Source organism: Gracilinanus agilis, unplaced genomic scaffold, assembly GCF_016433145.1.
Source record: "Gracilinanus agilis isolate LMUSP501 unplaced genomic scaffold, AgileGrace unplaced_scaffold42239, whole genome shotgun sequence".
Lineage (NCBI taxonomy): Eukaryota > Metazoa > Chordata > Mammalia > Didelphimorphia > Didelphidae > Gracilinanus > Gracilinanus agilis.
Window position 1 is genome coordinate 1 of NW_025376066.1, and position 5,791 is coordinate 5,791.

The window sequence follows — 5,791 nt, forward strand, 5'->3', positions numbered from 1 at the left end:
TATATATATATATATATATGTCAAAGAGTCAGGTGAGGTGACTTTTTTCCATTTAGAAAAATAGCAAATTCTACTTTGTTTCTCTTTTCAAAACTCAATTTCTTATTAATTTAACCTAGAATTCCCACAATGTCCCAAGGAGGTTAATGAGCAGAGTAATGACATTTCTCTCTTGATTTAAAATTCCTTTTAAAATACATGGGATTCATTCAGTCCCCAGAGATTTTAACAATCTTGGCTTTATGTCTTTTAACTTAGCTGATAAAGGTAATTTCACATGGAATGAGACAATCTTATTTGCATTACCTACCGGGCTATTGTGAGATAAATAATAAATTTAAATTTTTCAAAAGTTTGGAATGCTTCACAAATTTTCAAGTCACCCTTGAGCAGGGGCCATGCTAATCTTCTCTGAATCATTCCAATTTTAGTATATGTGCTGCTGAAGTGAACACAAGATAATAACACAGAGCGCAATAGAAATGTGACCTCTGATAGAAAAGACAAGGGCCAGAAGGCCTCAGTTCTTCTAATGGCTATGCCACTAACTAGTTGGCTGACTGTCCAACTGCAAATCATTTAATCTCTCATTTGTTCACCATGAAAATGAAGAGTAATCCCTAAGATCCTTACAAGGGCATGGGATAGGGTGGTGGGGAGGGCAGCCCTCTTCTCCATGTTTGCTAGTACAAAAATCACTATCTTTGTTCAATGACCCAAATAAATCTGTCTGAGAGATGTAGGAAGGCTAATTTGACTGACCCAAGTCTATGATATAGATATAGATATAGATATAGATATAGATATATAGATATATATTTGAGTGGCCCAAGTCTAAAATATATATATATATTTTAGACAAGTCTAAAAATTGATAGATACATAGATAGATACATAGATACATAGATTTTTATATATACATATAAATATATTAATACATGTGTCTCTCTCTATATATATATATGTGTGTATGTGTGTGTGTGTGTGTGTGTGTGTGTGTGTGTGTGTGTGTGTGTGTCTATAAATCAGGTCTAAGAGTCTTCACTGGGATTTTAGAATATTTTGAACTCTTCCTATAGAGGGCACTTGTCTCTAGGGTTCATACTATGGAATATAAGGAATGTTCAGGGAGGATGAGCCTCAGGGCTGCCAATCCACCTTTCATCCAACTTTCACCCCTAAGAAGCTGTAGCATTCACAGTGGCTACACTCCAGCAAAATCCTTTTGACAAAATAGGCTAAACCAGACTGAGGATGGGTCACAAACTTAGCAGAGATTTAGGGGGACATCTACCCCAACCATAGGAAGCCTCTCAGTGGAATACACAGAGGAGAATGATTTGTTCCAATGTCCATGAAGGAGGCTGAAGAAGGTACCGTAGAGTGCTTTGAGCTTGGCCAGACATGGAAGACATCAGAATCATCCACTGACTGTATCCCAGGCTATCACAAGTTACCCTGACTTTTGTCTTACTATTAGACTTTGATGACTCTGGAAGAGAAAGTGAGGCTGATGACTGTACAACTCTGCCTCACTTAAGTCCAATTCATTGGCAAGTCAAGAAGCCACTTGTGATGTCTCTGGTCTTCTTCAAAAATGAACCACCAAACCCTCCCCCCCCCAAAATGAACCACCACCAACAACTATGGGGCCCTTTTAAACCTGGGCTCAGACAACCTTGGGGCCTCTCCATCTCTAATTCCTTTCACGGATCCTTCCTTGATGTGATCTCTAATCTATCTCCTTCCCGGAGATCCACTTTTCAATATTCATTAGCTTATGAATGCTTTTGCTAAAATGGTATACCTAGAACTAAATGCAATGTCTAGGAAGTGGCTTCACCAGGGCTGATTACAGCAAGTCTATCACCACTTTGCTCCTTCTGGATACTTGGGGAAAAAGACATTTACAAATGTAAAAACTAGATGATGCCAAAGTCCCATCCAAATCTTCATTTGGGGATTCTGTATATACAGAATCCCAAATCAAAGGCTTTCAAAGACCATCTTTATATATATATACATATACACACATCTTTATATATATATACATATGCATATATTACATATTTATTATTTAATATATTTTATTTAATATATGTTATATAAAATAAAAACTATGTAATATAGTAACATATATTATGTAATTATAATTCATATGGCAATAAATATTTCCAAATTACAACTTTTTATAAATTTCAATATTTAATATATATGTTATATATATATAAAGATGGTCTTTGAAAGCCCAGAACCTAAATAAAGAAAAAGATCCAGAGGGGATGTTAAACCAAATGTAAAAATGAATCTTTATATGAGGTCTAAGCAAGTCTTTTTGATTGGTTTAGAAGAAACAACAATGTCTGAGTTGAGAACTGGTTATACATTGGGGGGGCTTTAAATAGATAAGTTCTGGAGATAGCGAGCAGTGTAAAAGTTTAGGAATTCAAAGTATGAATGATCCAAAGAGAGAAAGCCCAAAGTTAGTTAAGAAATCAATTCTTCTTGGAGAACTGAAGATTTTTCTCTCCTCTTTCTTCTCCATCAGTCATGGCATCTAGCAGCAGAACTACTCCCCAGAAGGAAGCGTCCCATTTGGCAATTGGAGAAGTCAATTGAACAGAATTTTGAGGAAGATCACAAGCAGCTAGAAAGTCAGTTGAATAGAGTTTGAGTCATAGTAAAAGGAGCAGAGATATATACTCCAAACAAACATAGATACACTTGAGTCCAAATGCAGCTTCAAGGAGTATGAACCCTAGCAGCAGAGAAGAAAGTTGACTATGGGTTCAAGAGAGAGTTAGCCCTGACTACTGAAAATTGAACTTCAGAGAGGGTATCATTGGAGAGAAAGGCTCTTGCTTGAGGCTCTGTAATACTGGAGGAATGAGGAATCTGAGTCAAACTCACCAACAAATAATGTAAGTTTGAGCCTACTCTTCCTATGGACTTGGTTTGCATTTGTTGAGAGTACACCCCAGCTTTCTCCATCGTTTTTATTATGATGTCTTTGTAAATAACTATGCTTTTGAACGAATGTGTCTATTGGGTTATTAATGGGAAGCACACTGTAGTATATGAGCTACAGTTTTTGTAGTGGCTATCTTTTGGACCCTTTTACCTGAGGTAGCAGTCACCCTCTAGGCACCCAGATTCCAAGTGTGAGTTCAAGGCAAGGGAAGCTCCTAAGATACACCTACAACAAAAATCCACAAACTAAATATTTAGATAGTATATTAAAGCTTGCAAAGCACCTTGCCTATATTATTTCACTAAATTCTTATAAAAATCACAGAATCTGAGAAATCGAAGTGACCTCAGCTGCCATATAGTTCAACTCAGCAAGGGTGAAAAAATAGAGAGGAGAAAAAGGAAGGGAAGGAGAAAGGATCAAAGAGAACAGGAGAGGAGGAAAGGGGAGAGGAGAGGACCTCCAGGACAGGCTAAAATCCTTATATAAAATTTGTATTGATGGGCTTTGTCTGTTATAAAAATGTAGTATGAAATAAGAAAGGATAACATTGGTTCTTATGCAATATAAAAATAAAATTTTAAATAACATAAAATCAAAATCACATATGTAATCATAATTCATATGGCAATAAATATTTCCAAATTACAGCTTTTTATAAATTCCAATATTACATGTAGCAAAATGCAACTTTTTTTGGATGTTACCAAGATATTACATTTTTATAATTTTACGTGATCTTATTTATTTGAACACTGAAGGGAAATATGGTTAGAAATATTTCATATGGTTTGTAAAATATATACATGAGCCACTTAACATTTTGTAACTATAGGCTAACTAAAATGTTTAAAATATGAACTTCATTATAAAAAAATAAAATCATATTCCAAGTTCCCAAATTGTATCTTTATTCATAAAAGACATTTTTAGAAAATCTTTACCTGCTGTCTTAGAATGAATGCTATTTATTAGTTCCAAGGACTAGGTAATGGGAGTTAAGTGACTTGTACAAGGTCACAGGGCTAGGAAGTGTCTGAAGCCATATTTGAACCCAAGACCTTCTGTTTCTGGGACTGGTTCTCAATTCACTAAGCCACTTAGCTTCCCCCAGAAGGCTACATTAAAAAGAAATTCTGTTCATGGTCACATTTTTCATTGTTGTTACCACTTATTTTAAATTTTTAAATATTCTAACAAACATAATATTTGACATAACAATAACATAATATATATAATTTGTTTAAAATAAATAACAAATTATAATAAATATGCTTATCCAAGAGAAACCAATTCTCACATCAGCTATGTCCAAAAATCTGTCTCATTCAGTTTCTCCCTCCTTCCTAACTCCGCAAGAAGGCAGGTCATATGAGATCAGTTACACATACATGATCACATAGCACATATTTCCCCACTCATCATGTTGTGAAACAAGACAGTCATTGCTTACACTAGAGAAAAATTCATGGAGGAAATAAAGTGAAGAATGATATGTTTCAATCTGCATTTGGGCTCTGTCAGTTCCTTCTATAGTTTTAATGGCTATCTTTTTTCCCCGTGACTTCCTTGGAATTGCCCTGGCTTCTTGCATTGCTGATAATAGTTGTCATTCACAGATAAACATCACACATTATTGTTGTAACTGCATAGAATGTTCTCCTGGTTCTGTTCCCTTCACTTTGCATCACTTCATATATGCCTTTCCTCTCTTTTGGTGGTCAAACAATTCATGAAACTGCAACTGGGTATGAAGATGATACAACGCTGTGAAATTATGTAAGCACAAAAGGGAAGAAATTTAGAGTGCAAAGTGCTTGGAGGTGCTCATTCTTAAGCTATCACTCATAATCGTGTATGTACTGAATAAGAAATATTTGTGTGTATAGGCATGTATTAAGAAAATTATATTAAATATGATTATATTCTATTCTTAATTAATATATAGTTAGTAATTTTTGTGTGATTAAAATCTATATTGGCTAGAACCTGACAGAATTTTGCCCATGATCATTTTTTTAAAAGTCACTGACTTTACAAAAGGTGTTGTAATAGATATATAATAATACTATCTAAATAGACAAAAATATATTCAACATAGTCAGGCCTTGGACCCCCTCCTGGATATATATATACATATATATGTATATATAGATATAGATATAGTTCAAATTCGGCCTCAAACACTTACTATATATATGCCCTTGGGCAAGTCATTGAGCTTCTGGTTGCCTCCACTTCCTTATGCATAAAATGGGGATCCCATATCAGCCTCCCAGGTGAGTGTGTTGTGAAAATAAAATGAGATAACATTTATAAAGTGCTAGGCAGACTTTAATGTGATCAAAGGAATGCTAGCTTTGTCTTCCTGTCCTCAGACCTGAATATCACCTATCCACATGGGATTTTTCCCATCTGAGTTCAGAAAGCACTTGGAACACTTGTTTCTCTTTATGTTCTAGGCAGTACTATATGGAGAAGATGAGACCTCAGAGTGAGTCCCTGATATGCTAGTAAGTAGCTATGTGACTTCGGATAAGATACTATCCCTCTCTAAATTTCCTTTCAAATGCATTCCTATGCAACAAATATTTATTAAGTATTTACTAAGTGCTAGGCTCTAGGGGTACAAAGACAAAATGAAAAAAAAAGTTCTTGGCTCAAGGAATTATATTCTATTGGGGTGTGTATGAAGAGAAACACATAAAACACATAAGTATATGAGAGAGAGGGGGAGAAAGAGAGAGGCTGGAGGGAGAGAGAGAGGCAGGGAGGGAGGGAGAAAGAGAGAGAGAGAGAGAGAGAGAGAGAGAGAGAGAG

At 35.3% G+C, this 5,791-nt stretch overlaps 1 non-coding gene across 1 annotated transcript; it reads right to left on the reverse strand.

Annotated features, from left to right (window-relative positions):
- Window positions 1-348: 348 nt before the first annotated feature.
- LOC123255269 lies at window positions 349-455 on the reverse strand. The gene has a single exon (XR_006506752.1). It is a non-coding gene; the product is annotated as a U6 spliceosomal RNA (small nuclear RNA).
- Between the last annotated feature and the right edge of the window lie 5,336 nt (window positions 456-5,791).